General features: G+C 34.0%; 1 protein-coding gene across 3 annotated transcripts in view; it reads right to left on the bottom strand.

Moving 5' to 3' along the window:
• The window catches only part of LOC105208223, a 518,645-nt gene that overhangs the window by 246,498 nt on the left and 246,393 nt on the right, over positions 1 to 25,754 (bottom strand). The gene's annotated exons all lie outside the window — the stretch shown is intronic.

Genomic DNA, 25,754 nt, shown 5'->3' with positions numbered 1-25,754 from the left:
ATTAATATTTTTATTATTGACAAAAACATTTAATAAATAACAAATGAATAATACAGATGAAATTTTAACAGGTTACACTAAAAAACAATTTACTAACTTTATTAAATTTTAATAAAGATTTGTTTATATAATTGCAAGAAAATATTTACTTGCGATACATAAATATTTATTCAATAAAGAAAAATCAATAGTTAAACTTAATTAATTATTCTTTTACTAACAATAAGTAAATATGTATTTAAATTTAGTAAATGTTTTCTTGCAAATAAAAAAACAAATATTGATTAAAATGTAGTAATTATTTTCAGTGTATATCTTATTTTATGCGTGTAACAGTATTTTGCGCCGCAAATTTTATTATAAATTATACACATAAAAGAAATTAGTATCAAATTAAGAATTTATTGTTTGATATATAAGCAAGAATACAAAATCTTCTTGAAAGAAATTATAATCTTAACAGACATAATTTGCTTATACGAATAAATTTTGTGTCTTTATGTAATAAAAATATGTCTTCTTAAAATTATTAAATTCTTTCAAAAAGATTTTATGTTTATTTATTTGTATATAAAACAATAAATTGTTAACTTAATTCTAATCATTTTGTGTACTAATGTAATATTAACGTAAGATTAAATGATAATAATAAATGTAATAATTAATATAAATGAAAATATGTCATCTCCAAAAATAAATTTAAGTGAGTTTTTTTCGGCATTCTTACCATTTCATTAATATTATTTGTTAATTATTACATATTGATGCTTTTTTAATGTAACGTACTAATTCTTTAGTGATGGATTTATTAAAATACAATTTATTTATCATAAGAAATTCGTGTATACAATAAACATTAGAAAGATTCCAATGTCAAGCACTTGCGCTTGGACTTCCCGATCGACCATCGAACGAGAATGTGCTGCAGCGCCTTGATGATTGGGTGTGAAGGATCATCAGTAAACTTAGGACAAACCAAGTCCATTTTTCACGAAGCGAATTCCTCGCGCACGTTCACGTAGGGCGTTATGCGATGGATGGACGTCTAGAGCGGTGCACTTACACGAGACATAATATACGTCGGACCAAGGACCGTAACTGTCCCCGTATATTATGTCCCGCGTGTCTGGAGACACGCGTTCCAACCGAGTGTATCCACGCCAAACAATGTCCCGGAACGTCGTCAGCCTAAACGATTCCTCGTGTCTACAGTTATTTCGACAATTAATCGTTCGTAAACTCGCTCAGACGTTTTATTATTCTTTTCCTTCTCTTTTCTCAATCCCATCTTCTCGATCGAATTACAGACTGCGTTGAAATTATCTCTAGACCTACTAAATAATCCTACTAAATAAATTGGATCTTGCCTTGGCTTGTCAACTTAATTTTCTACAGGGAATTATTTACTAATTAAATTAATTTAATAAAAGCTGCAATTGCAATGAACAAAAAAATTAATGGAATTAAATATTTTAAGCAAATCTTAAGATTGTTAAACGAGTCACTTTGTTAAATATTTCAAAATTTTGTAGAGATCAAATAATAATTGGAGATTCTTCATTTTATTTTTAAAGGATTATAGGATTCCAGCAAATAAAACATTTTTCAACAGCATGCAAAACTTTTGTTTAAAGAGATAGATATATAATACAATGTGTTTCTATTTTAAAAATATGTATATTTGTAGAAAAATAAGATACAAAATTAATGCACTGTAAAAGTGTTATTAAATCTAAGAATGCGTATTTTTCAAATGTTTTTCAAAGAGGCTAGCACGATAACTCAAATATGGTTTATCTGATCAATTTGAAAATTTAAAGCAATATTTTAATAACATTTAATCACAAACATTTACCAATTTTTAATTGTTTTCTCAAGTTAGAATAAAAAGAAGAAATTTTTTTGAAAAATGCAATTTTCAAATTCAAATATGTGAAGTTTGGCAAAAAATACAATTTTTTAAAATTTCCCTCTTGATCTGAAAATGGTAAGTGTTAAGAAAAAAATTGCTTACTTCATCATTTCAGATAATTTAAAACAGCTGAATCATGGCAACCATACAGATAACTGTTTATTTAAACGCTATATTACTTATACATTTTCATATTTGTTCTAATCTTTTTAAATTAAAACACATATTTTCAAAGCAGAAATACATTATTCACTTATCTCTTTAAATAAAAATTTTGGTATTAAAAAATTTCTTTTTTTTTATTTGTTATGATTTTACAACCCCTTAATTTTCGAGAAATTGTTTAAAACCATCTTTTTCGTTAAACTTTCTTCGCTCTGACATAATCTCGAATCAAGTGGGACAATTTCATCCCAACTCGCGCTATCTCGCAGCTCTTGCAGCATACTAGAAAATCCTTTCTGAGTACGCTATGATGACGACGGCTTTTAACGATTGTTCCTCTCGTCGTCTATAGTGGCAAGTATCGCAAGGTTTTCTCGCAGAACGAGGCACAAAATGGAAGGCGTCTTCTTCCCGCGAAAGTATTTGAAAAAATTCCTTTTTCCCCTACTCATCGAAGATTCAGACGCGCATAGTTGTCAGTCGAAAGGGATCGTGACCCTTTTAAGATCGCCTGCATTCCAGCTGTGCCATTTCTGCTTTTCGCAGCTTGATTCGAGATTTTTACGTTGTTACTTCGCTTTGCGCTGTAGTGAATAGACCGTTATCGATACCGCGAATAAAATCTCGATTGTGTAATGCCTGGATGACTTTAATGCTATTTTAATTTATTGATACTTTAAATTGCGAAAATTTGCATCTGATTTTTCGGGACAATATCATTTTACTATCAGATTTTTTATTAAACAGATAGATCATTAGATTAGTCGCTGAACAATCATAAGTAAATTAATGAAGAAGTATGTTAAATTAAATAAAATTTCAAAACAATAAATAATATAAACAAAACAATAATAATAACTGCAAATTAATTGATAATTTTTAAATTTAAGTTTACATAGAGTTGATTAAAATATTTTTGCATAAATATGTAATCACATTAATTTGTTTTGCTCATTGACTGATTTAATTTCTTATTGGACTGGTACAATAATCCTACATGATCTTATCCTATGATCTATTAAACAAACGATGATATAATGTCATCAAGACGGAATTACAGTTAAATATATAGAATGCAATTTTTTAAATAACGCTCATGGATCGTTACGTGCTGGGCTACAACACGTGCACTTGTCACCGTGTCAATAAAATGCGGCAATGGTATTCACAAGCTGCTTCATGAAACTGTTGATACTACTCGTGTTAAATCGCAGAGTGCGACCGGGAAACCTCGCGTTTCGAGGAGAGTGAAAAAATATGTGAGTGATCCGTCGTTGGAACTGGCGTTCTTCTTGGTTTCAGAGAACGCTCGCATTTCGTTCGACATTTTGTGACCGTAAAGCCTCTTGCATAAAGAACATTTTTACGTCGTCGGAACGTCGCGTAGCTCGATGCGAAACGTTTATGTACGCGTATTAAAAAATTCTTCTCTCGAAATTCTCGGGAATCCAATCTTTTTCCTCCTCGACAATACGGGCGTGCTCGTTACCGGGACGTGCGCAGTCACGAGACACGGAGGAGGCTGTCGTGGAAATAGAGTGTAAGCCCGGAGAGAAGAAATTCGCGAAGCTGAGAGACAAACGCACACGCGTGCATATAAACAGAATGAGCGAGTGAGTTAACTTCAGAGGCGGAAAGAGAGCGAGTGAGAGAATGAATTTTATAGAGGAGAGTCAGTGAGAAAAACACAGTAGGATGGAATAGGATCTAAAGTTAAGTCCTCTCAGAATGCTATATAGCATAAAAGATGAATCATGGTCAATGATTGCACCAGAAATATTGTACTGATATATAAGGAATACATACTTCATATGTCTATTCAGTTACTAATATAAAGAGTTTTGAAAAATTTTACGAATGAATGTATAGATAATGCTGGTAAGAAAAATTATGTGTATTTTTTGTTATGTCATCTTTTATAATATCACTTTCATTATATTACCAGAGAAATTTTATTTCAATGATTTGTTTTTAAAAAACAGAAAAATTTAGAAAACTCTAAATCAAGTATCTTGTAAAAAAAATATATCCTCTTCTGTTTACATAATTGCATTAAAAAGGAGAGGGAGTGCAGTTACTCGAGATCATGTATAAATAAAATGAGGGGCGGGAGTGGAATTGAACCAGGAGCTCTGCACTCTTCTTTGTAGTACAGCACACAAATAAAATAATTATTAATATACAAAATAATAAATAAAATAAAAATCCCCGAAAGATTTATATATAGGAAAACATAAGTGAAATTTTTCTAGTGACAAAAATTATTTAAGATGGTGCAACAAAATCATGCAAAGAATTTTTCTACCCTATTACAATTGTTATGTATTCGTAGAACTTATCAAGTAACTCTCCTCGTATTTAATAATATACTTATCTGAGCAAAATAAGGCTCACTTAATGTATTTACTTATTTTATGAATTATTAGTTTTTAAAAACCCCATTTAGGATAACTCTGGTATTTACGTCGCAAAGATTTATGCCGTAGAAGTAACAAAAAAAAAAAAATAGAAGGATTGAAACTAATTTACATACATTCACTCTGCTATGCCTTTATGTCAAATACAAATAGTATAGTATAAAATTTCTATTGACATCTATAGTTTTGTCTTCTTAAACATAGTAAAAATACTTGATAAATTAATTTTAAATAAGTGCAACGTTCAAATATATCGGAATTATTGCGTAAGAATGTTAAAATACAGCATATTTTGATATCCTTCAATAAATCGTTTCAAGAAATAAATAAATTAAATAACCTTTACTCAGTCCAGATACCTTTCAATTATTAAATGATTAAAATATTGTAATTGTATATGTCATTTTGTTATTTAAAAGAGATGTGAATGTTAAATCTTATCATTAGAGTAAGTATGATTTTAAAACTAACAGTGATGCTTGCTTTCACGTGAAAGAAGCAATGGATTTCGTAAATTGTAGCGAGGAAGATAAAGAGAGTAAGAAAATTTCTGAGCCAGATTTTAAGCATGATTTAAGGCGTGCGAGAAAATAGAGGTGTAAGCAAAGCGCGCGATGTTTTCTCGGCGTCGCTCATCCGCGTAACTGCCGGCTGATACGCGATACGCTTACTCGACTCGATTCTCTAAAATGTCGCCCTAACTCATTCGCGACATCGCTCACAATTCGCCGTCCCGGGCTTGTTAAACGCCCCTGCGTTGCTACAACGTCGCCACGGGTGCGCAGAAGAGCGACTCGCTTCGTAGAACGGCGCGGGTGTATATATCAAGCTACTTCTGCGGGCGCTTTCACAAAACGATCCGCTTACCGGTTGCACGATCGATCGAATCATGTTGTACCGCGGTAACGTAATTTACCGAAGCACTTAGTAACTTAGCATCGCGTAGAAAGCCGCTCCGTCGACGTGTTCGCAAAGCTTCTTTTCGCTATCTTCTTTTTATTCTTTTTATTCCGATATCTATGTGTCTTGTGAAAAAGAGCGTCGATGAAATATGTGAAAAGTTACTTGAAATTTTCATTGAAAAGATAAACAGCGCTATATTTTCGTGAGTCGACACGCTGAATTCACTCGCTAATAAAATTAATATTTATTTTAAAAGCCGAGTATTGATTTTATGATTGAAAATTTATTGCGGTCTTTACGTTTTATTTACTTAAAAAATTTTAATAATGCACTTAGAGCTACTTCGATTAAATTTAATCGATTATTAGCGGTATTGATAACAGCTCATTAAATAAAATAATTAAAAAATTAATAAAAAGAATTATCCATTTATATTAACTCTCCGACTGTAATTTGAATTGTTTTATCAAAAGTAAATTTTAGTCAAATTTTTATTTCATTTTTACTAAATAAAGATTTTAACGTTTGAGTTAAAAACTATTTGGTAATGCAGTAGAGATCTTGAAAAATAACCCTGAATTTTTCGAGACTTTTCTAAAGCATTAAAAAACTTGGCTTGGATAAAAAAAACCAAACCTGCAGATGAAGGTAATAGAAATATGATTGCAGATGGATGATTAAAATTATAAAATCTATCAGTGTTACAATTAACTAAGTATAGATTAAAAAAAGAAAAGAAGTGAATTTTTCATATTGTTTTAATAATTAATTTTTATTTATAATATTCTGCCGATTAAGTTAATTGTAAAGTTAATCACAGTTGAAGATACTCTTAATCTTATACGGAAAGAATGGTTTTACTAAAATATCTAAAATTTGCTATATCTTAAAATAATTTTATTGAATTATCAAAATAATTATGAAGGATGTTTAAATATGGTCAGCAATGCTGCAAAAAGTTTTGACATTCTAGCAACGAGTTCCTGAGTGTCTTACATAATTATGTGAAAATCCAAAAAAATTATTTGCCCATGATTAGGAAGCTTATATCAGTCACAGCGGTTCTTAGTACCGAATAGAGATTTTTAATTTTTACAAACTCCAACTTATTTAACCGGCGCACGCATATTCGTCGAACTTGAAACAGTTTGACTTGAAGCTGGAATATGTTAATAGTCATCTAAAAAGATATTTTGCTGATGTAGTTAAATTTCTCACTATTTTTTGTCTCTGCTAAAAAGAATTGTCTGTCACATATAAAACTTATAGCAATGAAATTTAATAATATTTTTTAGAAAATTTAGATGTCATTACATAGTCAAATTTTATAATAAGTATGATTGGTCTTAATATGAATACAATGGCGCCACAGACAAATTTTTTTTCTAAATTTTGTAAACAGTTCTGATATAAACTCTGTCTGTCGTTTAGATTTTTTGACTAAATACCAAGCATGTATGCGATATCTCAATATTTGCTAATCATTTATCTTCCTTAGTTAACTTTTTGCACTTAAAAAATTGTGGCTGTACTTACAAGACTATTTTTTTTTTTTAGTGTTAATACTTTAGAGTATATAAGCATATATAAGATCCCCCCTCCTCAGAAAAACTGTAAAAAAATTCATTACCGGATTTGAAATCATTTGCATCTGTACCTATATAAATTTTAAAATATCCCTAAACGTTTCTTCCCATATACATAAAATATCGATCGTAATATGCGCGATACATCGAACCTCGAAAAAAAAAAAACACAGAAAATCCGGAAAATCCGCGTGAGAAAGAAAAACGTGCGAGGGAGGACCGCAGGGGAAGGAGAAGAAGAAGGAGGAGGAAGAGGAGCTGCAGGGAGGGAAATGAACGATCCTGTTAGCCGTTGCACGGAAGTCATAAAGAGCCGGCAAATCTTTTCATTATCGCGCTGCGTAAGTGATACGTATATCATACTAAAGGGGCTATTTCGCGGGGCATTATATCCCGGGAGAAACGAGCCCCCGAGCCCGAGCTTGCGCGAGCTACCGCGCGGCGCAAACGCACTTTTTTCCGCGCTGCGTCGCTGCGTAAGTGCGTGCGGGAATTAAGCTGGGCCATTTCTCTGGTTTTCGTCTACACTCTCGTCTCGTCCTTCCCGCGCCGTATTATCGCACAGTGTCCCTTATCGTCCTTTATCATTCTCTTTCATCCCTTTATGCCAGCCTTTCGTTTTTATCGGACGTAAGAGAAAGAGAGTGAGGGAGAGAATTCTCTTTATATGAACGTTAACGCGACTTCCGTGCAGGCACAAATCGCATTTCCTCTCTACGAGTGAGACGCGTGAGCACGTCGTCGGTCGTAATCCCGCGACGCGAAAGTTTTATCGTCGTCCTACGGACTGTTGCTGTTCGACTAATAGGAAGCTTTATGACGGGGAATTAATTCGCGCGCGCGCGTCAGCGATAGCTCGCTGCGAAATTTCCGCGGTGTACCACGGAAATGTTACGGTTTTCCGAGTGCGCCGCGCGAGGCTGCTCATTTATGGTACTTAATTAAATGTATCGAGTTCTTAACTACTTAAGATACATACTCGTCTCTCGTGCAGTCGGATTTATTTCGCGTTTGGGAATGTTACGCGAAACACTGACAGATATTAAACTTTCATTCTCATTTAGTGTATTACAGCTTTACTTATCAAGATGCCATTCATTATCAATACGTTAAATTAATTCGTTATGATTTACGCTTTTTTATTACTATTATTAAAAATTTGTTATTAACAATAATTATGTAAAAAATAAATCGATTACGTTTTACAAAAAAATACAAAGAAGTCTGCTCTCTATTATCACATTTTATGTAAAATAATTATTATATCATATTTACATAATAATAATTATATATTACATTAAAAAGTATATAATTTGGCCATTCGTAATATTTCTGTTATTTATACGTGACGGAATCTAATGATTATATACTGGACGACGTGGTTTTGTTATTTGAATAAAATTTATCATTTGCTGTATTTTTCTTAAAAATCTGACATGATAAAGCAATTTGCTTACCGTCAGATTCGTGTTCAGCTAAAAATACATAGAAAATAATAAATTTTATTCAAATAATAGAAAAAAAGTTTAAAAACGGCACCTTGTGTTATGTATGGAATCATTTATTTAGCATAGTAGTCCATCGTTATGGAGAAGTGCTAATATGCCAATAAACAATAATCGAGATTTGTTATAAAGCATTTTTACTTTGGGTATTTCAAAACTTTTTCAAAATATATTTTAGCATTTTTAATTACACATACTTCTTCATTAGTTTTATACATTATTTTTATACGTGGTAAATTGTCGTGCGAATGTACATATGTACACTTAAATGCTGTCTTTGTTAAAATTTAATATTTTATTCGGCTGTACACATTTTAAATTACGTAAAGTTAAACAATAGTATAAAATTTTGCTAATGTAACTCCTTAAAGCGTGCTAAAGTTTCAATGATAATCCTATACAATTTCTTTTTTGAAATTTTCGTGTTGAAATAAGTATTCGATAAGTTTATTGTAGTTCTACTGTAAATCTATAATTTACATTACATTATAGATTTTTTTGTATTTCAATCTATATGCAAGTTTTGTTTACGTATATACATTTGCATACATTCTACAATATTTTCTTTTTATTTTGAATAAATATGTAATTTTATAATGAAAAATATTTTTTTTTTTAAAGAAGACCAATATTTAAAGTATATTTTTAAAATATATTTTAAAGAAAGATGGATACATTACTACCCTTGTTCTCTTCGACCCACTGTGCAGTGTTACATGCTTATAAATAACGTTTGAAGTAATAAAACATTTCATAATACATTTTATTATTTTGAATCTAGAATCAATTAAACAACATATTGACGAATGAAATCGTTAAGTTTTCAATTTAAATGATTAAATTATTGTACAAAATGTAAATACGGAGCCGTATCACCTGCTTCACTTAACATATTAATGAAAAGTTTTAATGCACGAATAAAATAAATTGTAAAATATAGTAATGATGCACTTCTAAATTCCTGTCTGATTATATGTTTGTAAATATAATATGTTGAAAACTAACGAATTGAATATTACACATTCTCCACATATATAAGCACAATTCGGGCTTTTAAAACATTTTATGGCCTCTGACAACGTTATGGCAATACTAACCCTAACTCTGCTACACCAGTAATGTTACATTCGCTATGCAAATTTTACTCGTCGAATACAACGTGTCGTTCCAGTGGAACTTAATTAAATTTTGAGAACACTATAACCGGTAACGTAGCTATCAAAGTTACAATTGCGATTTGCAAGCTAAAGTGGTATCACTCGTAAAAGGGATAACACTATCGGTAATCGCACGCGTACAAATCCATGTTAGAAAAGAAAGACTCATAAGTTCTCCTGCTTGCTGCAGATTAATATGCAGAAACATACGAATGGATGTTCGTACGGTAGATTTTTGCGGTCTTTAAATATTCGTCGGCGACCATTTACGGTCAATAAAACGACAACGATCCAGCGTAGCGCGAGCCTAAGTCATCTCTCCCTCCGAGCCTTCTCTTTTATAGGCTCGAAATTACAGTCGCGCAACCCTCACATGTTTACGGCCGTCAACGTCGCGGCGCACAGCGCGGCGCCGCGCAGCGTTAAAACTGCCCTAACGCGAACTCATCACGATGAGTGAATCGATCACGCGGGACGGATGCGACGCGGACGCTTCGCACCGTTAATCCTTACAGATTGTCCCAGGAGCCTCGATCAAGCATTTGTCGTAAGCAGATTACGGATAACCCGTCGCGAATATTTTACGTCCGGGGGTCTCGGATGCACGGGCGCGCGCATTTCGCCAATTTATTCGTCGGCGAGACCTCGCCGTACTCGTTCTCATTGAAAGTGACAGACTCACGACGCGAGCTCCCAAAATATCGGCGGGACGACACGGAGAATTTTGATAATTAAAATCGATGTCACGGTACCTGTAATTACTATATTTCACATAGCGCCGAATGAAATCGAATGAACCGGCGGAATCAATTTCGTTGCAGTTGCAATTAACGGCGAGTGCGATTTATTTGCACGCGCGCCCCGGCACCGGTTTGTCTCCCCTCTATTTTATTACAATTTTCAGTCGCGTCTGATCCAATATCATCGATCTTATTAAATTATAATTTACAATAGCGCATGAGTCACTAGTCACTAATGCCTCGGCAAATAAAATAATCGTCCGTACAATAAAATTGAAATTATTAGTCGCGATGTAACTTCCGCTTTTATCGCTCTCCAGGTCACTCGTGGAAATATGGAAGAGATAAAATGCGGCGATCGATAACTGAAGATATAAACTGCACGTGACCCGTTCTGGCACGATTGCAATCGCGACCATTCTCGATGATCGCGCGGCTCTTTGTTAGACTACGTGCCTGTTTAGTGAGACAACGGCGGTCATGCACGATGAATCACGACAATAAAAATCCCTGGAATTCACACTGAGAGAATGGAGACTTAGATTAAAAGACGGGCACGCGCGCGTTTTGCGTTTGCCGCAAAATTGAGCTTTGTCTCTTCGGCGAGATATGCTTTTGCAGGAAGAAGCCTAAGGCCGGCATTCTCGGGCAAACTGCGCGTTTAACGGCTGTGAAAATTTTCCTCATCGCAGGACCAGTAGTCCCTCACGCTGGCAGACTCTGCGATGAGACGTTACGATGAGACGGGCTTAATGTTTATCACGATTGGTTTAACGAAGGGAGAATAGGGACTTTTAATTGCGACTATTTTAATTCCTCATCTCGAAAGTTAGCAACTATAATTGGTTCCTATGAGACATCGAGATTTTTTTTACTAAGACATATGACGTTTTCAGAATTACGAATTATTTTAATCGCATAAACAAATTAAAAGTCGCAAGTTATATAATAGTGTTATAATAAATTTAGCGTGTTTTCGTGCGCATTTGTTAGCAATAACGAAAATAAACTTTGTTTTAATAGAAAAAGAAATATAAAAATTTTCCGTTGAATGTTATATATTTAACTTTATTTAAACTAGACTTTATTTTAAATGGATCATAAAATATGTATCATAATGTTAGTGTCATAAGACAAATTTTTTTGTAATAGAAAAGAAGAGGGTATTCTAACAATTATTTATGGAATTATTCAATTAGTAGCCCGCCGTTTTTTAGTGGCGGTTATATGTCAATACAAAATATCTAACAATTGTTAAATAGCATTTTTACTTTCAAGCACTTCAGAACTTTTTCAAAGTACATTTTAGCACTTAATTACATAGCATATACTTCTTCATTGCTTTGAAACTTCAGCCTATTATCACGCGAATGTGTTGTATACTCGAGTGTGTTTTTGTTATTTAATTTTTTATTTGGCTGTAGACACTTCGAATTATGCAGAATTAAATAATAACATAGAATTTTATTAATACGATTTTTTAAACAAAATTTTCATATCGAAATATTTCTTCGCTAAATCGATTGTTACTCTAAAAAGCGGAGATCAAAAAAATTAGAAATCATTTTATCTTTGTTGTTTAATGTTAAACAGGTATAAAATGATATTTCTAATAATATCTCTAACTTCTTTGAATGCAGAAAAATTTTAAATCAGGAAAATTCTAAATGATGAAAAATTAAAAATATATAAATTTTGTAACAAAATACTGTTTTTTTTAAACTAAATCGATTTTTAAAAAATTATTTTTGCGCTAGTCATATTACCATCACTTTTTTCTTCCACTAATTATGCAGCGCGTCACATTTTTATAAATCATGTCCTAAGTAATAAATATTTCATTACTTTAAATCTAAAATCTGTTAAACAACACTGTGACAAATATAATCGTTCAAGTTTTAATATAAAATATTGATTATAAATAAAGTTATTCAATAAAATGAAAATGGGTACCCTACATATTACCCTCTTCTCCTCTAAAATTTTTTGCGAATAGGATAATGACTCCTTTAATCCAGATCTTTCATAATATTCTACGTATTTTCTCTTTTACTTTTTCTACTAATTTAAATTATAATAATTATAGTACAATCATATAATTGAGTAGAAGAGATTTTTGTTACTATTTATTAATAAACAGGAGAGAAAACTTTAACGTTAAGTAAAAAAATCTCTTCTAATTAATTATATGATTGCTCTATAATTATTATAATTTAAATTAATATAAAAAGTAAAAGAGAAAATACGTAGAATATTGTAAAATATCTAGAGCACTATTCTTTTCGCAAGCGAGATTGTAGGAACCATAACACAAAATTGCGTCGTGAAAAGGCAGAATCCTGCAACAAATATGCTGAAATCTACATAATGGTGGATTTCGCGTGTCGTGCGGAAAATCCCGACTATCGTCGAAATCGGTGACGTCGATCACGTGCGATTCGTACGAGCTTTTAATACGACGTGGTCGGCGAAGTCGGACGGAGATCTCGTGATGGAATACCGTCTTATTCACGACGACAGTGGCGACCCAGGCTTTCCCGGCCCTGTAGGGCGCGTGTTTGATCCCGAGTAAGTTCGTGAGTTGATTTTTTCTCTCGCCATCACCATCACCATCACCATCACCCACTTTCCCGCTCCCGCGTCTCTACGATCGCGATTCGCCCTTCTCGTGAACTCGCGAGATTTCCCGTGTGTTTTCAGCACTCACACAAGAACCCGAGGAGTGCCGAGCTTTAATCTACACGATGGTACGTGAGGTGTTTGCGGTCGAGCCACCGGCAGCCCTCCTCGGCGCTTTCGCAACCTCATGCAAAACGACCTCGGCCTTTCCTCCCGTGTACTCGGAACACTTCTCCTACACACTTTCGAATCTTCGATCCTCGGTAACGATTAGAAATTTTTACCTCTTCACACGAACTTCTGCCCTCTTCGTCGGGTTAGCTGCATTACGCGCCCTCGCAGCTAACCCCCGCGGCGTTGCAAAATTACGCTGCAAGTAATTATTTTACTTGCTGTAAGAAAAATATTTCGTATTTATAACGATAATTAAATGTTGACATAATTATGGTTTGGAATTCCATTTTTATAGTTGTTACTGCTATAATATTATACTAATGACACACAATATGTATTACACTTACAAAAATAATTTTATAAAAAAATATAATTTAAATAAAATTAACACCGAAAATGATATAATTTATTTTTAATCAATGTCGCAATTATAGTCGCAAATACCAAATATTTTTCTCCGTAAAATTTACTTTTAAACGACTTCGCAATGTAACTTTTAACGCGCAACGCGGATAACTGCGAAGACAATACCAAATATTTAATTCTATAACGATCTCTTTAACACGTGAACACTTGTAGTTGAGATATCTATTGTCTTACCTCCGTTTATTATAAGTAAGAGAATTTTTATTTATCTACCAGCTATTCAGATGATTTATTTTGTGAGATTTAATATTGGTGTACATTTTTGGATTTCTACAATTCCGTTTTTGCGTATTCAACTTTTTTTTAGTTTTTCTCTCAGCTCGGTTAACGTTTAGAAATTAGTAATAGAAAATATTATGATTTTTAGTTTGTTTTTGTCTATCAACTCATGTTAATGATCGATGCCATATGTCTAATGTATATTCTTGGCGATTCATTCGATTCCATCCCGCGTTTCCGTTTCATTTTCTTCTTCCTTATTCCGGTGGCGATTAAACGTCAAATTTCCCGTGCGAATAGAGTAATTGGCGACCTCATTCGCGCGGAGGACCATAAATTTGTTATTCACGGGAGCGCGCGCGTCTTAACGCCGGCCGGTAATTAACTGAGCGAAGATCAGAGTGTTTATATTTCATTTCTCGTGGAAAATTTACGCGATCCGCTCATTTTATTCGAGAATGGTAGAAGTAACAAAGTGGTAGCAGATATCGGTGGCATACGTTACCGTTGCGCGGTATATTTATACGCTTCATAAATCATGGCGATAACGCGCGCGTTAACAAACGCGCGGGTCGAGCTGAACGGAATACTCAATGACGCGGAAGTTCCCGAATTACGGCCGGCCGTCCCGCGCTGCGTTTTATACAGCGACTTTCGTACTAAGTAAAAGGTGCGAGGGGGACACGAACACCCAGAAGGATCAAATGTAATCCAGGCTCGTCAGGTCATGGCAGCTCTAAGTCGCGGCCACTGCTATCTATCCGATTCAGGACCCGGAGTTACGTCCCTCGAGGACGCAATTCGTTGGGGACAGTTAAAAAATTATGGGATTAGAAGCTGAGTCCGCTCCAGAGCGCTAACGACACATCGTAAACACGTTTATAACGTATAAAGCTACATTGTGGCGTTACACAAGCCATACATTAATTTCTGATTTCTTATTGAATCAGAAATAAAATAATACGTAACACGTCATATTTCGCTATAGCGACAAATTATTCACTCTATATTATTCATTTGCAGATTTTGCGGCTACCATTTTCAATCATTTTGTCCCTTTGTCATTCATTCATATTATCCATAATTTTTTCGCCAATAAGAACATATAAATATATTTTGTAATTATAGTAATGTAATAGCGGATGGCCAATATTGAACGAACCATATTTATTTATTTGAATTATGTTTTTTAAGCAAAAATTAAAAAGAAAACTTTGAAAACATAAATACGAATTAGAAAATGTCGTCTATCAGATGATGTAGGTATTGTAGTAATTTTTATAATTGTTTCGAATTTTGCAATAATTAAGATTTTCGTAAGAAAAGCAAAAATGAGCGTTTGACAAAATGAGTCTCAAAATCGTCATTGTAGGCAATAATTCATTACAAGTAATGCGTATGAAGATTTCTGTAATAGAATTTATTCATACTTCTACCTGAAACTTTTTTGTTGATTTACACAACAGTTACCTCGGTAAAACAGTGTAGTCACTTTTTACGCATTTGTACTTTTTATGCATTGAATTAAATTTGTGCGTGTAATTTTTGTACTTTTTACACGCTCAGACGTGTATGAGTATTAAATTACACGTCTAAGCATATAAAAAATATACACGCACATGAATGCATAAAGAGCAACAACATAATTTTACGCATACAAATACACGCTTGGATTTGCAATGCAGTATCGTGTCTGAAACCGAGTCGCGCGAATAAGTAACAAGTAAATGATAGGTTACTCACCCTCCTCCGCGGTCGCGCTGCCCGTCGCCGACCAAACCTCCGCTGCTCCTTCCCTCGAAATCCTTCAGCAACGCTGCTTCACACACGATCTCACACGCGCGCATTTATTACCAAAACGCGACGAATACCGAATCAATTGCGCGGGCCGTACGTAATTCTCAATTAAAGAACGATTCGAGAGCGTTTCGCTGCGCTGCGTCTCCGTGGCGTTCCGCTGGCGGGAAAGAGCGCCGCGAGCGGATGACGTCATCTTCACTATCGCGACTTCGATTTATCGCGCGAGTCGAGCGAGGGTTAAGAAGCCGAACTCGAGACGACTAATCGAGATGGCTTCCGTGCACTGTGCGAGCGCGAAGTGTTTTACGGCGTGGTGTAACGCGAGCTAATGCATGCGTACGAGTATATAGAAAGTAAAGGTCAATTGCGTCGATTCGGCATCTTAACTCTAGCGGCATCTTGAGCACTCTAATTCGCGTCGTGTCGCGACGGTAAATCGGTGAGTGAAATTGTCAACGCTGATGTCGTTCGCTGTCGATGCTCTTCCCGCTAACGGAACGCAGCGCAGCGAAGCGCTTTCAAATCGCGTTTAATCGGGAATTATTTACGCCTTGCGCAATTGGTCCTCTATTCGTTGCGTTTCGGTAAGCGCGCGCGTGTGAGATCGTGTGTAAAAACTATGGAGGAGCAGCGCTGCGAAGGACTCCGAGAGAATGAGCAGCAGAGGTTTGGTCGGCGTCAGGCAGCGTGACCGGGGAGGGGGGTGAGTAACCTATCATTTATTTGCGAGGTAGTTACCTTATGCCGTTCCACAAGACAATGTACTATAACGTAACAATATAAATTAAGTGGGGGAAGAAGTCATTTTGATTATAGTTTCTTTATAAATCAGAGATTAATATATAAATATAATACTATGTTGGGAAAAATGCTAGTTTTGCAAGACTCGACTAATTTTTTTTTTTTTTTTTTTTTCTAAAAATCTGATATATATATTAAAATTTTCATTACTTTATTTATATGAATAAATGAAGATTCTAAGAATATTATATTAATTTTTTGTAATTTAATTCCATAACATGATAAAGTTAAGATTATTCCAGTGTGGCATCTTTTCTCGGTTCACCTTGCAAATATTAGATTACTTTTTATAATGTCTTTTATACATTAGATATGGTTTTTAAGATTTTATAATTTTTCTTATGGATAGGTATGCCAGCTTATGCTGCATCCCGAGTTTATATTTAAAATCGCATTATGAGAAAAATAAGGAGGAGAAAAATTTAAATAATATACTTTAAAATAACTATAGTTTAAATTGTGCAACTTGTAGTAAACTTAATTTGCAAAAGAAAATCATAAGAATATTATTTTCGCATTTGAAGAATTCGTTTTTAACTGATTTTATACAGAAACAAGTCGTGAATATATGAATTATGGGGTTTGGCTACTTTAATTATTTAAGTAGATCATGTTTTTATCATTATTAATAAAGTGCAATATTCAGTTTCCGAGTTATAACGGAATATCATTTTAGGAGACCTACGTCAGTATTAACGACTTTCCTTTAATATATTACAATAATTTTATACAAAAGGGAAGATAACAGTATGAAATGAATGACTCGATATAAATTATAATTTTAACACAATAAACGAAGTCTGTTATCCCATAAAGGGACAAATCCGATCTTCTGCAGTTACGCGTGACGAAGGCCAAGCACGTATGATATCACACTCGGAAATGAGTTCCTCACATTCCGCCGGCGCGTTATTTCCACGTATTCCAACAGCTCGACGGCCCCGGCTAACTGCGGCCGGGAGCACGCGAAGAGAAAAATCAACGTGAGTGATTGCGCAAGTCGAGTGTGCGGAAGAGGATCACCGCGGATCGGCGTCGTAAAAGCGTCCGGAACCGTTGTCCAGGATCGACCGTGTTCGGGATGGTCTGTACGCCGGTGAATTCTAGGGGATATACAAGGTGTTCAATTCCAGCCGCGGCGACCGTGATTGATTTCCCGGCGGATTTAGAACCGATGTCCGCTGAGCGAAAATTTGGAAAAGAGAGAAACATTCATCAATGTTCTAAAACAAAAAAACTTCCGAGTGAGATTAATTAATGAGAATAGAAACTGATATGCATGATAAAAATAGAGCTTGTCTATCTTCATCTAGGAGAAATACGTCACTGTTAAATATTAAAGAATGAAATTTAAATCAATTTCTCAGGTTGAATAACATTTTGTTATTTTTAACTTCTATGCGCGTCGAAATTTATTATTTTAACACAAAATATAGTAACCTCATGTAATCAATTGATTTCTGTGGTTAAATTTATGATAAAAAGATCAATCGATTTTCATTTTGAAATTTGACGAGTTTAAACCGGAACACGGTATATATCTCATGACATATTCGCGAAGAGCCTGATTTTTTCAAGATTCCTCAATCGCGCTCGATTCGCATGCACATCGGGTAACACGAACCACCGGGCTAGCCGCGAAATCGAGGACATAGCTTATATCCAAAAGAGGGCCATAAATCCCGGCGGCATCGGTTCTTTCCGCAGCACGCCATGAATCAGGATTTTTAGATCGGCTATGTTCGATCCACGACCGGCGTATGTCTATCGTGGAACAGCGAGGGTGTCATTCGTGATGCATATCCGTTGAAACGTTCATCCTTCCGAGCTAGATCGGAGCTTTTGCAGCAGCATATGACGCGCATTAATTTTGACCGCTTTCAACCGCTTTTTCTCAAGTGGCGCCTTGCGACGAATTATTTCTTCGGTGTTGCATCAGGAAGGTTCGCTCAGGGGAATACCGCGACGAAAGTTACGGCAATCGGTTGTTAACAGGTTGTCAAGTTGCCGAGAGTTTATTAATAGACTTCCTGATGTAAAGCGTGAAGAGGCGGCTCGACGACAAGTTGTCGGGTGATAATGAATTAATTAATATATACGATTCACTTTACAAAAATATTGCGCTGCATTCATAAATAATTGTGCTACATTAATTGAATTAGCGTGAACCATACGTATTTAGAATAAATTAAATTTAATAATTTTCCTTATCTTGAAATTAATTAAATATTCTGACAAAAATGTGCTAAAAGTAATAAAAGTAATTTAGAAATAATTGTAGCAATATTGCAAACGATCTGATGCTGCATTGGCTTTCTCTTAAAGAAAAACTGAAAGATAAGTGTTTCACACACGGAAAGAACGATTTCTAAAAATTTAGCTGCAAATAATTTTGTTGGACTATAAAAATAATTATGACGAATGTTAAAACATGATGAGTAATACAGAAGGTTTTGACATTCCACCAACCTGTTTAAGCGATCCAACATAATTATTTGATTTAACAAAATTATTTTCAGATCTGTATCTAACTAAATTTTTAAATACTTTAGCCAAACGTTCTTCCCGTGCAGATTTTACATCAACAAAATCGGTGACTTCCAATTTCCAAATTATTTTTCGCTTCGTAGAAAAATTCTTACGCGTACAGCCGACTGATTTGTGAGATCGCGGTATCATTCCAACCCCAGGAAACGAGGCACGGGGCCGGTAATCACTCGTCATTAGAGGGTACGCACAATGCATGCCAGGATGCGATTCCACGATACCACCCCCATTGTCTATCGGAACCACCCTTCGCTCTCCTACGAGCCTCGTCCGTGACGACTGACTGCGGTTTAACCTCGGCGGTTTAGCACGTTCAAACGACCTCGTTGTCGACCCCTCGATGTTGTCTCACTCTCGCTCTCTTGCAATGCTGCTGCGAATTGCTTCTAATATACAGGGTGTATTAGAAACCGCGAATGCGAAAAGGACTCAGTGCACAGCTTATAGGTAATTGTTTCTCAGTTGATTTGATTCATTTTTTAATCATTTTTTAGTTTATATGACGCTAATTAAAGTCTCAATAGACACAACTCTTTAGACACCATAATTTGCTAATCAATAATCATGATTCTATTAGCTTTATCTTGCGCTCTATTCGATGGATATTTTCGTCTTGCTCTGAATATCTTATTTTTAGTGTCATAAGACACTAGCAGCATACAGTAGAGAACAGATACTTAATGTTTATACTCTCGGACCTATTCTGGAATACAATTATACATGCAAAACGAGCACAAACATTGCTCATAGTATCATATGGAACTTAAAGCATGCAGTAATGTAATGAGGAGCATTTTATTTGTTAAAACTCGCAAAGAATTATAAATACGATAATATTCTCATTATAATTATAAAAATTCTCAACTTTGAACACCCTTTGCAAAACTAAACCATAGTTCCTAAAGAGTTATGCTTAGTGACACTTTTAATCATCGTCGCATAAACTGTAAAATTACAAAGGGTGAACGAAATCTATCGAAATCCAATTTTCCAATAAGCTACATGCGAGGTCCTTTAGAAAAATCTAAAGTTCATATTTTTTTGGACGAGAATTTCATAAAGTCTTAATTTAAAAATCGTCCAATGTATGTGAAAGTTGAATTAAATTAAAGTACAATAATTAAAAGTAACAATAAAAAGGTTTTATCAAAGTAATAAAAATTTTGATTTCAAAGTACCATAAATCAATATTATATAATACTTACTGTCTAAAGTTTAAATATTTAAAAAAAAATGACAATTGAAATTTTCTTATTCGTGTTGAGAAAAATTAACATCAAATTCAAAATGTCAAAAGACAAAATGTTTGACTTTTCCGATATAATTTGTACAAAATTAAAATGACGTAAATTGGCACAAACGTGAAGAGATAGATAATGATAATGGTACAAAGAAGACAGAGGAAATTTTAAGAGTTCGTCTAATATAATACAAATTATATTGCTCATTCCTTTGTTACGCAAATGTCGAAAACTAATCTTCTTTCACCTACAGTATCTTTAGATTTTGTACCATCAAACGTATACGTGTTCAAATTTCGTGAAGAAAAGACGTTGAGTCCGTCTCGTATAAGCGAATAATTAGAGAATAATGGAAATAAACCGACAGACATCTGAAACATAGACTTGGGGGACGATACGAATGTAAATGAGATATGATCTCAAAAGTGTCTCACTTGAAATGTCATATCTTTATAACACACTGAAGATAGCAGGCTATCAGAAATAGTGCAGTAATATGTATAATTTCAAAGTAAAATAGCTTTATAAGAAAGTTTAATCTTTTGTATTGTGAAATGATTACATCGGCATTTCACAAGTTATATAATATACAATATAATTAATTACGTTTTATTCGTATACATTGTGCATTACATTTAATATTCATTGAAAATTCATTGAAAATTTAATTCTTATTCCTAATACCTTACTATATATTCCTCTATTGTGCGCAGGCCCTTACACATCAATTTTGAAGGCGCGATTGTTCTTTTTACTTTCACTTATTAATTAATAGATTTTTATGATACATCCATTACTGTGAATCCACAAAACTTCATGATATTTCAATGAGCAAAAGATCAGAAAATTATTTCAAGATATTATATCAAAGATATCTATTGAATTCGTATTTGAAGCAAAAAATTTTGAAAAAAAAACATTCACATATAAGCACATTATTGAAAAGATAAAAGTTGATAAATAAAAAATAATTTGCAAAATAATAAAATAAATTTAAAATTAGATATGATTAAAACGAAAGAAGTTGAACTTTCTTCTTTAGAAAAGGAAGAATTTTTTCCCGTGATATTTTACGCGAGGAAACTTTATCCGCTTTTAGCAGAACATGCTTCAGTATTCCAAATGAAAAAAATGCAATTGAAAATATCCGTCAAAGATTTTTTGCGCATAAATTCCCGGAAGTGCAATACGCTATCTCTTTTCCAGAGATAGGTACGCTCTTCCGCCATCTTCTTTTTCTTCTTTACAGAAGGCGACGTCGTCTAACCGATTACGTATTCATTCCATTCCATCCGTTTCATATTCTCGCCGGCGAATGACGCTTTCTCGCGCGCGTTTAATATTTCAGCTGGCTACCGACGAGATTTGTGCGGCGGAACAGTAACTTTAATTACGAATGTTTTAATTAGGAATTTAACTGCGGCGACGCAATAGAATCAGGGTTAATGATTGACAGGGTCACTTTACATTACAACAAAAATGTAATAAAATTAATTCGAAAGTTTTCATCTTTCCGGATATTTCATATTTAATTTGTAATATTCTTGTTTTTATATTTGATATATTTAAGTTTCTTGTGAGTTTTATGAAATTAATTAAAAGTATATATCAACATTTATAATCGGCGAATCGAGTTACAAAAATTATTTTATATTTTTTATATTCACTTATCTGTGTTATATTCATAATTCTATTTTCTTTTTTCGTCAATTCTATTAATATTATATAAACCTTTCAATTCTCTCCATTTTTTTTATATGACAATTTTTATTTTGACATTAAAAGACAGATTAATTCAATTTATATCACAATATCCTTACATTAAAATTGAGATAATAAATCCATTTTTATATATAACAAAATTGCGTATATAATGTAAAATAGCAATATAATATTTTATATAAATCGGATCTCTAAAAAGCGATTTTGTCCAAGATATCAGAGAGGCTTGGAGCAAATACAAATATGCGCCTTCTGCGGGATATATCTTACAATTTATCACAATCTTCAGCTTCCGATAATATCTTTGGTTACAGAGAAAAGAGAGAAACAGAAAATCTTTTATAGACGATAAAATTGACTTGTTTTGCGCCCCTTTCCGAACAAATCGCACAATTTAAGGACATACAGCTCCTTCTCCACCTTTCTCCGATAAATTCTTCTTATATGCGAGTCAACGAGCATATCGGAATACACAACAGTATCAACGTTCCCCCTCCGTTGTTTTACATGCTTCTCGCTGTTTCGAGGGTAAAAGAGTGCGCTGAACGCGCGCGTCTCCCTTGCGTATCGCATGCATCGGGCAAATAAGATCCCTGCGGCCGAGAAAAACGCCAGGGGATGGCAATATGCCGGTCGGATCTTGCGGCGGATCGCACATGGACACGCGCCGAATACAAATGCGACTATCAGAAGTGTTTTCGAGGTCGGGCGCTCGGGCGCAGACAGTAAATGATCGCGCGAGCGGTTAGGGTTGCGGCTGGTACCTTCGAGGATACTATCTCCGAAGAGACGCAAAGTTTCTCCCGAAGCGGCGAACTGGCTCGTTTCGGCGGTGAGTATTGCAAAAGTTTAAAACACCTCTCGACATTTGTCGAGACAGCGAGTAGTAACGGATGGCCAAAGTCCGCCGCGCAAATCGAAAGTGCATTTTCGCGCCGACGACGACTGTGTAACATCGACATTGAGAGATACGGTGCAACGGTAACTTCACAATTTCTAAAACTCTACTCTTCGAATCTATATTTATGTTCTCAAGTTCTTAGTGAATTATGAACCGCAGTTTATGTCGTAATCGAAAGTTAAATTTTTCTATGATTCCTGCGTGAACTAAGTTCAATTGTAATATTACTTGAAAATAAAAAAATATTAAAAAATTCTTTAATTACGATTAAAGAGTTTCTCTCAAATGCCAAATATATCCATATTTTTAAATTTGGGTTATAATGCCAAATCATTAAAAATATTTTAAAAAGGTTTTAAAAAATAAAAATTTACACATTTTTCAAAACATTTTAAAAATCTGTTAGAAATATTTTCAAAAATGTTTTTTATACCTCTTAAAAAATATTATAAAAAATATTTTTAAAAAATGTTAACAATATTTTGAAAGGTTTCTGCCAAAAATATTTTAAAAATATTTTTTGACAAGATCTAGCGGACATACAAATATTAAAACAATTAAAATCTTTATACAAAATATTTTTAAAATATTTTGTGCTGTATGGGATGCCATTTTTTATATTAAAAAAAATCTCCCGGCACGTGGAATGTTCGTGAAGACGGAAACCGAAACGGTTGTTAACGCGACTTTTCGATGCATCTTCTACAACTGACTTTCGAATAACCCGCATTGTGCGCTTTCGGGAGTTACTCAGAGAGTTTCGCGAAACAGCCCACGGCAAAGCGTGTGCCTTGTGCAGCCATGCAGTTATACAGCTTACATGAGCGACAGAACGGGTTGCTCTCACTGAAATTGTAACCGCGCTTAACGATCGCAGTCTGACATTTTCAGTTAAGCCGTACAGAATATCGCGCCGTTTAAATTAATAGCGGAAAGCGGATTGGAGCCCGCCGATTCCGCCTTCCGCTTGTACATTAGTGCCCTGTTTTAATCACCTCCGTCATTTATTGTCGGTTGAACAACTCACTTAACACGCGCTGACTTCCGGATACACCGAGAGAAGATCGTTGTCGTAATTTCATGACGACGACAAATTAAAATACTCTTGAAAGAGATTAAACTATTATCTATTATAACTTTACTTTTACACTTAAATATTATTACTACTACACATAAGCAAACGTTTCATAAAAAAAAGTGGTAATTTTAAAAATCAATTATTTAGAATAATTAACTAAACCGTAAATAGTTCTAAGGTTCAGCTTTCTTATTATCGATTACTCTTAGGATGTCTTGTAAAATAATGAATGAAATATGACTTATAAAATTGAGAAAAGATGCCGATTTTATGAGCCAATTAATATCGAGCGTCAGTTGGTGCTGTAATCGTAAATCAATGCTAGACCACTGCAAAGTGGCGTATTTCCATCTTAACTATTACTCGTTATTCTTCTTGGCATGACTAGCCTAATTAACACGCTAATTGATATGTTCGCGCGTAAGAGATCAAATTCGACAGAGCGGTATCTCATCATCTCCGTCGTCAACGTCTTCGCGACTACCGTCGCCATTACGAAATTCAATTCTGGGCGGAAGATCCGGTCGGGAAATAATTAGCACGGCGTCCCTTTAAGGCTTCTGATCCTGCCGGCGACGGAGGAAGAGGATCGCCAACGTAATCCCCCAAATATGAATATAATTTCCCCAATGCGGAGGGTGAGTACGGTCCGCCGAAGAAGGTCTGCATGCGGAAAGCCGCGAGAACCGTCCTAGCCGGATCAACCGCTGCCATAATTGTGTTACTTTCGCTGACAAGCTGCCACCGATAATGAATATCGCAAAATGATGCCATGACCCGTCGCATGGGTGTGAGAAATCGAGGGAGAGAGAAAAACGAGAGAGATCTTTTTGGAATTTTTCACTTGGATGGACATTTGATACTCGTTGCTCGAGAATGAATCTTATAATAGACCAACCAATCATACTTTAAGCGCTATAAAGTCACACAATAAATTTTATAATATTCTCAATTTATATTTACTCTGATTTCTGTTCCAAAATACGTGATGAGCTATATTTTAATTAATGCTTGAATGCTACAATGACATTTACATTTCCGATTTTCAGCACTTAATTTTATGCTTTAGAAATTAAATTTTGCGCCATCAATATTTTCGGATTTTGCTAAAAAATCAAAATTGGAACTGGTTTTTCGCGATTTTTATTAGATCTCTAGTACAATAGGAATAAGTTATAGCTTATATATTCATAGTAACTAATATGTTCAAACTAAGATATAGAAGCTAAGATATAGAAAACACAACAAATTATCGTTTACATTATAAAATTAATCAAATATTATAAGAATTATAAATTATAAATTCAAAATAATATGAATTTTTGAGAATAATATAAAATAAATAAATTTTTGAATGAGTTTTGAGTTAAAAAATATTTATGGTGTTAATATATTTATGATTATACAATACAAAAAGTTTGTATCATATTTCTATAAAGCTTGTTTTCATTTTTCCGGAAAAATACTTTATATAATTTTTATATTTATATAAACTTGCGATATAATATAATATTTATATAATAAAATTAACAATTTTTAATAATTCTGCAAAAGCAAATACAATATATTATAAATAATTTTATGTGATAGAAGTTACTATAAAAATCTTATTTTAAATTATAATGAAATAGATATATTATATATTTATTTCTACTGACTATTCTTTACAAATTTAAATATATTATCTCGTTGAAAACCCGCTTATAAAAGCGAACTTTATTAATTTCTTTTTTTTTTAATATTGTCATAATAAACTACTTAAACCAATGTTCATAGTCGTAAATAATTTTCAATCTTTGGTTAAAGAAAAAAATTAATAAATATATGAATAAATCTGTAAT

The sequence above is a fragment of the Solenopsis invicta genome, chromosome 12, assembly GCF_016802725.1.
Source record: "Solenopsis invicta isolate M01_SB chromosome 12, UNIL_Sinv_3.0, whole genome shotgun sequence".
Classification (NCBI taxonomy): Eukaryota; Metazoa; Arthropoda; class Insecta; order Hymenoptera; family Formicidae; genus Solenopsis; species Solenopsis invicta.
The sequence above is the reverse complement of the archived record's forward strand: the minus strand, read 5'-3'. Positions and strand labels throughout refer to the sequence as shown.